The following is a 12,581-nucleotide window of genomic DNA, read 5'->3' as shown; positions in this document are numbered from 1 at the left end:
ACTAAGAAATCATTCCCATTTAATTTGAACTGAAGCCATACTGTGGCCTACATAGGCCTATATTGAGTAATCTGTAATGCCATTCTAAAGATGACTGAAAAGCTCTCACAATATGCACTTGTAAAAATATAGAATTAGGTGATCTTATGGGGTTCTTCATACATATGGAAAGGTCCTGTCCTTTACCCTCTCTCATACAAATAAAATACGTATATCTGTTATGGAAATTAGAGGATGGAGAACCTGCTACCTAGGGCATCTTGCACTGACACTATCCCATTCAAATCGAGCATTAGCAGCAGTCTATTCTCACCATAGTTTTAGTGTTGGCAATGCTCATTTTAATTCAGACCAAGAATCTTCTCAAATCGTTCACAATGTTACATGCTGTCAAACACGTAAGCACAGACTCACCCATACTTTCAGACTATGTACATTTTGTAGTGCTATCAATCTGGTCTAGCAGGCTACCCTTGCTTCATCTCTTCTGAGGACTATAATAACATTGTCAGCTAAGTATAATGTCATGTAATAACAATGTAATGCGTTACCAACATGACATATTGTATATGACATGGTAGACATTTTTTTCAAGGGGCACCCCTTCTAGGATGTCTTCAAATCAGTCAAGGAACACGTGTACCGAATTATATGCTTCTATCCAGCGCGTAACGATTTCTCGGCTTAGAGCCCCTACTATAGTCAAGTTGTTGTAGTTAACTTGGGTTTGGGAGCAATAAAGAAAACCTTCAGAGAAGGGACAGTTGAGATGAGTTTCCTAACACTCCCCAGGCTTTGTTTTACAGCTGTAATGAGTTAGGTGACAGGCCTTCATTGACACGGCAGAGGTGACATCGGGCTGCATATAGAAATGAATGTGTAATGAATGTGAATATAGACATAAATGTGTAATATGTTGTTCAGCCCTTTCAATGGGAGGAATTTTGAAAAACTGGCCCTGTGACCAGCACCCCTCATGTAGAATGTGTATGCCTATCTGTGTGGGGGGGAAAGGCACAGCCTAGGGTACCCTCTTAGACCCTTTTTGTCTATGCGTTAAGAATTTCACAGTACTCTTAAATTCTTATATCTGCTCCTATTTTGTTTTGTTATTTTTTAATTACATAGACCCCTGCATGAGTGACGAATGAAACTGTGTTGTAAACAGAAGTGATTCACTGTACTGCATTTAAAAAAAATGTATAAATGACAATGTACTACTGATATCCTGGGTAAAATGTTATGTAGCCTTATTTCTCAAAATATAAATGGCTGAAATGTAGGCCTAGACCTATAGTTTCTCCATGCGCCAATGTCATACTGTACTCATCGTTTTGCCATTTTGCATTTACACTGTGTGAATACAAACCCTACCCCCAACCCCCCCCCCCCCCCCCCCCCCCCCAAAGGGCCGCGTGAAAAGACCCCTCCCCCCGGAAATCCCAGCTGCCCCCATAGTTTCCAAAATCTGTGGGAAACACTGTAGTCCTATTGCCCACTCTGGATAGTTCTATGAAATGAATTAATAGGATTGTTTTGTACTTCCTGATCAGTCTATAGAGTTTAGTTCGAGGCAACTGGCCTTTTTTTTGCAACTGGCAAATTGCAAGCCAATCTTTGCGCACAACATTTAAGGTGTGTCACCCCAAACTTCAGATGTTCTACCTCTGAGACTGAGGCATCGTGAGGATGGACAGAGGGCTCCACTCCTGTCATAAATCACACCGGCTCCACCTGCTGCTATGCTATTGAGATCAGGGGTCAGTTCAGATATACAGCTCCAGGCCTTTTTATTAGAATACCATGAAAAAGTTGATTTATTTCCGTAATTCCATCAATACTGTTAAACAGTCATGGATTGTAGATACATGGCCCAGTTTTTTAACTATTCCAATCATTATTTTTTTTCTTTTTATATACATTGGCCTTCCAGCTCAAAAAAACCATGAATTGGGGAATTCGCATTATTAGAATATTGTTATAAAATCACATTTTTCTTCATCAAAATTCGGGTCACATTAAATCAGTTGAAATTTGGTACTTTCTACATAACATGCAATGGTCAATACTTGGTTAGGACATTCTCTGTCTTCATAATGGCCATGATGCGTTTAACATTGAAGTCAATGGCAAAAACAGTGCATGGGAGTTATGGAAGCCCAGATATCCTTGATGCTTTGCTGTCAGCTGTTCTTGTTTGTTGACCTGGTGCCCCACACTTCACTCTTCAATATACCCTGTAGATTTCCATGCCACGTTTTGGTGTTAACTCACCAGTTTAATTCTAACTCAACAGAAATAAAACCCCATTCATTTTCAATGGGGTTTCATTTCTGGTTATTTAGAATTAAACTGGTGAGTTAGCGCCAAAACGTGGCATGGAAATCTACAGGGTATATTGAAGAGTGAAGTGTGGGACACCAGGTCAGCTATACAAAAACAGCTGACGGCAAAGCATCAAGGATATCTGGCCTTCCATTACTCCCATGCACTGTTTCTGCCATTGACTTCAATGCTAAACGCATCATGGCCGTTATTATTAATAATATTAAGACAGAGAGAGTCCTAACCAAGTATTGAACATTGCATGTTGTGTAGAAAGTACCAAAGTTCAACTGATTTGATGTGCACTGATGTGAAACAAATTTTGATGAAGAAAATTGTGATTTTATTACAATATTCTAATGATGTGAATTCCCCAATTCATGTTTTTTTTGAGCTGGAAGACCAAAATGTGTAAAAATAAAAAATGATTGGAATAGTTAAAGAACTGGGCCATGAATCTACAATCCATGACAGTTTAACATTATTGATGGAATTATGGAAATAAATCAACTTTTTCATGGTATTCTAATAAAAAGGCCTGGAGCTGTAGATGAGATCTAGGTTATTTGCTAGTTCAAGGGTTTTTGGACACCATGTTGAATTTTGGCAAAATGTGAGATAAATGTTGATAACGTGCCCATCAAAATATTACCAATAGGCGTACAATACTGCAGAATGGCTTTATAGACCGTAGCCCCTTAATGCACGCCTTACCTCCTGTGGCATGCTGTAATAGTCATTGAAAGTTAACTACCATAGCACTACAATACTATGAAGTATTGTATTAGTAATGCACTACGACTTGGTCATTGCCATTCTGGTAACAGCAAATGTATAACGCCATGTCTTAATGGCTTAAAACAATAAAATGTCCTTATTTTGCTATAATGTCAGCAATCTTGGATTTTGCTTCTGAAAGTTAAAGGGAACATAGAAACAAGTTGTTTTTTATTCAGAGGGGTGCTACAAGTAAATAGCATAAGACACATTACCTGGTCATAAAAAGAGCCATTCAATGCCTTTTCTGATGTCATGTTGAATTTTTTCAACAGATTGAATAATTCTTGAATGAAGTTCATGTAATGGCTGACTGAACAGTCCTTTACCCATCGTGAATATTACAAATACAAGAAAAAACAATGACTTTAGATACCTTAAAACACCAAATACATAATTTATGCTACATGTCATGTCAGCCATCTTGGATTTTGGTACTAAAATTTAAGGGGCGGGGGTGGAAACAGATTGTTTTTTGTTCAGGGGGTGTAGGAAATATAAAAAAACACCAATTCCAAAAATGTATATGAAATGTTTCTTTCAATTACATTCAATTGTGTTAGAATATGATCATAATCCGCCATCTTGGATTTTGGGCGTTTCCACTTCAGAAAAAAATTGGAAACAGGTGGATCTGAAGGCTATGGGGTCTGTAGTTGATAAAAAACACAATTTGGAAAAATCTATACGAAATGTTCCTAAACCTTATTTTTGAGACAATTGAACCTGCACTATTAGTTAAATTTGTGATGATTTGGCTTCACTTCCATGTAATAATTCAGTTAATTAGTACTCACTTAGGTTATTCATTTTGTGTTTTGGAACCAAAGTCGTCATTCAGATAGGACCGTTTTAAAGTGGTGGTTCGCTATTTTAGACATTAAGCCCTGTTTGTGTGACTTCTGGGGTGAAGTAGAGACCTTTACATTGACTCCAATGAAGCACTCAAGCAATCGATCATAAAATGGCATTAAACTTTCGTTTGCAGAGACATGAAACTCACCGAGTGGTCAGAGGTGGGCAGCGATACGTTGGCTCGAAAATCACAGCGAAATATGCTTCCAGAGAAGATATATTCATTATTGTCCGTCTTCATTGATTGTATTGGTTTGACTAGTATTACTCCGCGCGACCGGAAATGGGGGTGCGTTTGTTTACGTTACTATCTATGGTTTGTATGCAAGCTGTAGTTTTTGTAGCCAGTCCCGCTCAAAGATAGCCGTTCTACCTCGTTCCTTGATGTCTACATAAACAACACACTATCGCTACCTACTGGCTGGATGTCTACTGCTATTCAACGGCGTCTGGGGAAAAATAGGTCCGCCAAATGCTAAACAACAGTTAGAAGGCATATTTCGCTGCAATTTTCGGGTCAATTTATCGCTGTCTACCACAGACCACACGGTGAGTTCCATGTCTTCTCAAACAAAAGTTTAATGCCATTTTATAATCGATTGCTTGAGTGCTCTATTGGAGTCAATGTAAAGGTGGGGGGGCTGCAGTCTTGGATACCCAAATGCTCCGTTCAGCACCAAATGTCAAAATTGTGATGAGAACATCTCTACTTCACCCCAGAAGTCACACAAACAGGGCTTAATGTCTAAAATAGCGAACTACCACTTTAAAAGTACTTAACAGCGCCAACCCATCCTGCGAGGATTGAACCCAGGTGTTTAATATGTAGCTTTACCATGGCGCGCCAACCACAAAGGCCACTCTGTTTCGTGCACTTTCATACATAAAAGACAAGATAAGTCTCTCGCAACGGGTCTGTTTCCACATTAACCATCAGCAACTAAAGACTTCCTGTGTTTCGATGCAGTTTCGAACCGGGGACCTCACGAATGGAAGTCAGGCGCGCAACCACTACTCTAACCGTCGAGCAGGCGGCCCACGGAATAGTACTGATTTTGTAACCTACGGCATACACTCCTAACGTGGCGAAGATAGAGCATCTGACGACAGGGTGGTTTGTTTCTCTTTTTTACTGTTGTAAGTGGGTTGTGCGACCATACATATGGATGATACCACTCTGAGTGCTGCATTTGAGCATGAAATGCATTTCAGCATGTAGAAAATGAAGCACGTTCAACTACACACACATGAATCACATGAGCTATGAACACCAATCACGGCAGATTCCTCACATCATGGAGGAGGTCTTTATGCCCAGCAGTAGGTTTTTGTTACTGCGTGGCAGCTTGACAAAACTTTTGTTCCCGCGATGGTTCAACACCATGTGTCACGACTGCGAAGCAGCGGTTACTCCCTTCAACTGCGTCGTGAACGGCAATTCTAACCAGGATGCTTTACTGGCCTTGAGGCTCCAGTAAGCAGTAAGGCTGTAACGATACACCCAAACCACGATTCGGTTTGTATCACGATATATGACCCACGGTTCGATATGCCCCACAATTTATTTTTTTTAAAGGAAAAAAATAATTAAAAAAATAATAAATTAAAAAAAATATCTATATACATGATTTCTATTTCATTTACCTGCCTACATTAATTTTGTAGGTCTAGCACAGTGATTCTCAAACTTTTTCAGACCGAAGACCATTTTGTCCCCCCAAAAATGTTCAGGGACCACCTGACAACTGAATTGACAGTTGACGGGTGCTATTTCGACACTAATTTTGATGCAGATCACTTACTTTTTATTCAAAATTACAAGCCTGTCTTATTGTGGTGAAAATATGACTTCAGACATGTTTGGCTTTGTAATAATGTTACAACTTCTGCTAGCTTGTCTTGGAAAAGTAGAAATCCCTTTGCGGACCACCTGAGCTCTGTCGCGGACCACCAGTGGTCCCCGGACCACACTTTGAGAATCACTGGCTTAAATGATATTGCAGATATATCACTGCAATCTGTTCCCCAAGTGTTGACATCAAAGCAGAACACAGACAAATAAGGGATGTTCACCAAGGGAAAATATGCTTATTAATAATAGGCTTAGATCACATCATGCTGAGATGCTGACCGTGTGTGAGAGGGAGAAAGAAGGGTCAGGGTTCCAATAGGTAGCCTATAACAACTGTCTCACATTATCAAACATTATCTAATTAATATCCAAACATTAACTGAAAACAACACTGGTCATATTTTGTCAGGAAACATGTTGTAGGCTATTAAGTTACTTACAGAAATGCAACACTTAATTTTGATGATTAATGTTTTTGTAACTTTTTTGATCGTGCAGCAGCGCGCACACGACAAACAAAACTCGAAATGAACCTCGGTTATGTTCTCACTATGCAACATGCACGTTGTCCTTTGTTTGGTTTTGTGATTTGACATTTTGTCAAGAGCGCGCATGGATGCAGACTCAGAGGCTGAAATGGAGCATGTTTTCGCTAGGCTGGCGGTCAATGCGGGGAAGAAATGCTGCTTAGATATCCACATCGACCTCAACGTTCGCCCGACTTACGACACTCCCTTATTAGAGCGTGGCGATTTCAGGCTGGTGTAAGAATTTGGGCAGGCGGAGCATCTCGCTCTCTTTCTCTCTCTCTGTCCGCTCAACGTATATCTCCACTCAACATACAACGGCGCATGCATGAATAAAAAACGTCTTCACACGTTTGATAAAGCCTTCTTGGTCTGTTGTTCATTTCTGTGCTTTACCTTCCGACGTTTGCCCAAGTTTTTCGTCTCGCGGAGTTTGCTCAGGCAATGGATGACAACAGATGCACGTGCTGGTTGGACGGAACATTTTATAAGAGAGATGGGTGAATGGAAGTGTTACTCGCAAATGTGCGCGTCCCTTTTCTACTTGTCTTTTTTAAGCGCATGCAAATATGCCTGTTAGTATAGGTTGATATGTAAGTTTTGGAACATTTCATATAGATTTTTCCATTTGGTGTTTTTTTTACTTCTAGGACCCCCCCGAATACAAATCCACCTGTTTCCATTTTTTTCGTGAACATTTAGTGGCAAATTCAAGATGGCTGCCATTGCGTGTAGAAATTTCACCATTAATGCCGTTTTAAGGTTCAATTGAACTGTTTTATAATTCCAGGGCAACATTGAATAGAAAACAAATTATTTTCAATGTTTTCCTTCATTTTTTGTGGCAAAATCCAAGATGGCTGACATAATTCATGGCGAAATTGGCATATTTAACAAGTCAATAAAGCCATTGTTGACTTGTTTTGGTAATATTTGTTACATGAATGTGAAGTCAGCCATTACATAAACTAAGCCCATTACAAAATCCAAGATGGAAGACATTTTGTTTAGCAAAATCAACATTAATGTTGCTTTCAGGTCTATAAATCAATAAATGATACTCTACTCTACTCTGACGCCATTCATTTGTGAATTCGAGCACAGAGGATTCCATGCTGGTCCAAATTATTGTTCCAACAACAATTGCTATGAGTCACTTCATGTACAGTAGGCCTACCTATTATGCAGTGCTACCTGTACAGTAATATGCACATTCACTGGATTGGCTGCCTATATCGAGGCAAAGGGCTACAAAGTTGCTTCAAGGTCGGCCTCAGCTTATCTGAAGGCTGTGAAACCGTATGTTCTATTTGGGATGTTGCATTCCTCCAATGCCAACAATCTTGCCATGCTCTCTGCTCATAAAACTGGGCTCTATGGCATGACAGTCAGAGAATATCCTCAAATGTAGTGATGGGTCATACCCTGATATGGTCTCCCCTACGGTAAGCCCACTCATGTGCTTCACACGCTCTGAACGTCCCTCATATAATTCCCAACTTACTTAGGCCTATATCATCCATGGTGTCTAATATTATGCTTCACCCATCAGTAGCATCCATTGAGATCACGTCTCTGTGGGTCTGTTGTGGCTCATCTGGTTGGCATGCCTATGTTGGCCTCATAGCAAGTCATCCCAATTCTGAAGCCATGTGTAGTGAAGAAGAGGAGAGTGGGCTCACACGACTTGGAACCAAGGCCTTCTGTTATTTGAACCCAAACCCAAAGTACTACCATATGTCATGACTCAAGGGGGCTTGGCTGTCCTCCCTGCTGGTTCCTTGGTCTGTCCTCTGTGTTTCAGGTGCAAGATTGGCAGGTGCGCTGACTGCTGATTGCCATACTCATACACTGACCTTTGTGAGACCTTTGGCATCATGAGGATCCGTATAAGTGGCACAAGTGTGAATCTTTTATGAAAATAATTGACATAAAAATGAAAAGAAACTGGCTCCCTCAATGATGCTGCACATCATGAAGGTGGTCCTCTTGCCCATTATTTTTTTACAGTTGTTCAATGAAATGAATTAATAGGATTTTCTTTTACTTTCTGATCAGTCTAGAGAGTTTAGTTGGAGGCAACAGGCCAACTTTTTGCAACTAGCCAATTGCTAGCCGACATGTGCGCACAAGATTTACAGTGTGTCACCCCAAATTCCAGATGCTCTTCCTATGAGACGAAACATTTAATGTAATGACAGTTATGTGCCTATCAAAATATTACCAATAGGCGTACAAAATAACACAATAGCTTAATAAACCTGAAAATACCAAATGTTCATATTTTGCTACAATGTTGACCATCTTGGATTTTGCTTCTAAAAATTGGAAACAGATTGTTTTGTTTTCAGAGGGGGTCCTAGAAATATAAAACACAAATTATCAAAGGGGCCAGCTCAGATTTGGGATGAGACACATCAGCTGGCCATATAGAGAGGTAAGCTTACGCAATCGTTTTATAGATGTCATGTTGAATTTTTATAAATTTTAAATGATTTTTGAAAAAGTTCATGTAATGACTGACTGAACGGTCCTGTATACATCAAGAATATTAAAAATACAAGAAAAAAACACTGACTTTAGAGACCTCAAAACACCAAACATGTCATTTTTGCTATATGTTATGTCAGCCATCTTGGATTTTGGTTCTAAAAATGAAGGGGGGAAATAGAACCAGGTAGTTTTGTATCCAGAAGGTCCAAGAGATGCTAAAAAACACCAATTCCAAAAATGTATATGACATGTTTCCTTCCATTACATTCAATTGTGTTAGAATCTGACTGCATATCCGCCATCTTGGATTTTGGGCGTTTCCACTTCGGAAAAAAAATGGAAACAGGTGGATTTGAAGACTATGGGGTTTGTAGTTGATAAAAAACACAATTTGGAAAAATCTATATGAAATGTTCCTAAACCTCTTTTTTCTGACATATCCACCTGCACTATGTATCCTGCTGTTTTCTAGTCTGAGGGGTAAACTTGGAAAGGGCGCATCGCAATTACGCGAGTAAGGGTCGCGATAGGGGTTTGTGGGTCTGCGTACCGCGACCCCTCGGTTCGATGCAATATCGTTACAGCCTTAGTAAGCAGTGTTGCCAGATTGGGCTGTTTCCCACCCAATTGTGCTGCTTGGGATGGCCATCTGCGGGTAAAAATGGCATTTTACAGGAAAATTCGCTCTATCTTTCCCATCGACATCAATAGAATTGGGTGGGATTTGATGCTTCTTCCAGGCGGGTTTTGAGCTTTTTTGGGGGGCTTGAAATCATCAGTCTCATCTGGCAACCCTGCCAGTAAGACCTAATCATACTTTTGGTCTTGCAAAAATCTCTCAATTCCCCTTGAGATAGGAGAAATCAGCATTCATCTCTTAACACTTCCTCCGTCAATTATGTAAAAAATCGTCATTTTGCATCATTGACAGAGGAACAGGCATGAAAATCCCTCACCTTTCTGCGAAATTCGTCGTTTTGAAATCGAAATGGGTCATTTCTGTGAATCGTGTAGAACCGAGGAGAAAATTTTAGGAGGGGGGGGGGTCGAGCGAGGAGAAAAGTGTAGCGCCAACTTACTGTAGCCTATCATTGTGTAGCGCTCTACCGTTTCAGGAGAGATTCCACAACTGACAATGACATTTGACCAATCACCACATTTGTTGCTGTCGGCACAGCCAATAACGTGCACGACCTCAATCTAAGTCCCGCCCTTCATACTTCTCTTCGAAGAGCAATTTAAAAAAGGTGCCGCTTTGGTGGCTGGCGTGTAGCAAATATTATCATCGATGTTCTAGAACTAAGAAAGATAAGAAAATGTCCAAACGATCTGTCATAGATAGTCTACACGTTTCCCAGAGAGGTATTTGAGATCATGCTTCTTGTTATGAGAACATCAGGACGCAAGAATTTCGATGAGAAGTGAGTGGATGTAGTTAGCCACAGTGGTTAAGCTGTTTTTCCTAATAATTTGAAACAGCATTTGAAAAAGTTTATTCTCAAAAGAGGTCCGTTAATGAAAGCTTGGGTACGACTACAGCACGTTTCCCTGACGGCTATTTTAACCGGTCTGTGGGCTACGAAATGGCGAAAGTATCTAGTAGGCACTACGGGGAAGACGCGCATACATACATTAGTCTATTTTATTTATTTTTAAGTGGGGCATTGGCAGGGATTTGATGAGGTCAATGGGGTGTTAGGAAGCGTATGATGAGGTCAAGGGGGATTTTTTTTTTTTTTAAAGGCTGAGAACCAAAACCCTACCTACCTACCTACCTACCTACCCACCCACCCGCCTGCCCACCGCTGCAGCACACGCGCCGCTCCGTGCCACCCCGCCACGCCGCACCTCTCTCACCTTTTCCACCCCTGACCCGTTTTCATGCCTGAGGAAGTGTAACGGCTCTGATACATGTAAGTGAATTCCACCCGCTTTCAACCTGCTCGCTCGCCTCGCGTGGTGATGTAGCATCGTTTCCCGGTCAAATTAGCTTTGCTTAGCAAATGCTGTGGTCAAACAACTGTCTCTTTTCAATCACAAACACTGTATGTACAAATAAAAATGATGCAACAGGAGTGAATATATTGGTCATCTTAACCCAAGTGTCATTTATTTTAAAACCCATCTGTGAAAAACAATCAGTAGAGTTGACACCACCGAAATCAAAACAGCCTCCATTTTTAATATCCCAGTAGTGCTGGTGACGCACGTGACGTCATGGCGTTGAAAGCTCTCCCATTGGTTAACGCTTCGCGGTGCCGCTACATTTTTCAGCCAAGCTCAACTTTATCGCCTCGCCCGCCACCCTCGCTTCCCTACGTCACCACCTCTCGCCTCGTTGCCGCGTCCCAACGGAAAATAATGGAACGCCACGCTTCTACCGCTTTGGAAGCACCCATGTAAATCAGGCGTAGGAGAGGTGGATTTCTGTTGAGACTACAAGCCTTTTTCCCACCTTTTCAACCCCGCCCATAGGGGTTGGACCTAATGCTCTAACAGATCTATCACAGATCAGTGTCCCAGTGCTTTTGAAATCAATCACTGGCATTGAGGCTCCAGTAAGCCGTGTTGCCAGATTGGGCTGTTTCCCACCCGATTGGGCTGCTTGGGATGCCCGCCTGCGGGTAAAAATGGCATTTTACAGGAAAACTCGCCCAATCTTTCCCATCGACATCAATAGAATTGGGCGGGATTTAGTGCTTCCAGGCGGGTTTTGAGCATTTTTTGGGCTGGAAATCATCAGCCTCATCTGGTTGAATTGGTCTGATCTCATTGCAGGTAATTGACCCCACCCTCCAACACCAGGACAAGATTGCAGACAATTAGACAGAGAGGCTTCGTAGAAAGGCATTTTGGATTCATACTCTAAATTCAGTGGAGCCTCAGGGCATAAATCTTGCTCTCTGTAACAAATTGCTCCAGCATCGCGGCTGTGGTCTTGTAATAATTGTAGCTGTGGTTTTATTGACAATGTTCTTTGTGTATTGTTTTTTTTTTCACTTTTTTATTTTGTTTTGGGAAGTTGGCAAGCTGTCTAATTGTCTACAATCTTGTCCTGGTGTTGGGGTCAATTACCTGCAATGAGATCAGACCAATTTAGCCAAACCAAGTGGGATCACCTGTGAATGTCAAGTCTTGAAATGTGTGTCTCTCTTGCTATCATTTGACTCTGAAGAAGGTGTAGCAACACAGAAACGTTGGTCGCGTGTGTGCACAAAATAAAGTCTTGAAAACTAAGCTGCAGTGTGCTCCAGCTTCTCCTTTCCAGTGATGTCTGTCCCACTGTGTGCACCTGCAAGCAGGGTTGCCAGATGAGGCTGATGATTTCCAGCCCAAAAAATGCTCAAAACCAGCCTAGAAGCTCAAAATCCCGCCCAATTCTATTGATTTCTATGGCTAAAATTGGGCGGGTTTTTCTGCTAAATGCCATTTTTACCCGCACACGACAATCCTAAGCAGGCCAATTGGGCGGGAAGCAGCCCAATCTGGCAACACTGCCTGCAAGTTGAGGGAGGGATGATGCATAGAGTCCCAAATAACTGGGTGTGGCCTGTGGAACTTGAGCATTGCAGTGCATTATGGGGATTGTTGTCACAAATCCACAAGCACTAAAAAGTCATTCTGCCTTTTCTTGGCCAAGAAGGCGCCAAGAAATGTATGCTACTATTCTACTATAAATATGACCCACTTTCAGTAACATATTCATGTCTCCACTGATGGAATGCCCCTTTAAGGTGTTGTCTAAACATGGC

The sequence above is a fragment of the Engraulis encrasicolus genome, unplaced genomic scaffold (genome assembly GCF_034702125.1).
Source record: "Engraulis encrasicolus isolate BLACKSEA-1 unplaced genomic scaffold, IST_EnEncr_1.0 scaffold_454_np1212, whole genome shotgun sequence".
NCBI lineage: Eukaryota > Metazoa > Chordata > Actinopteri > Clupeiformes > Engraulidae > Engraulis > Engraulis encrasicolus.
The sequence above is the reverse complement of the archived record's forward strand: the minus strand, read 5'-3'. Positions refer to the sequence as shown.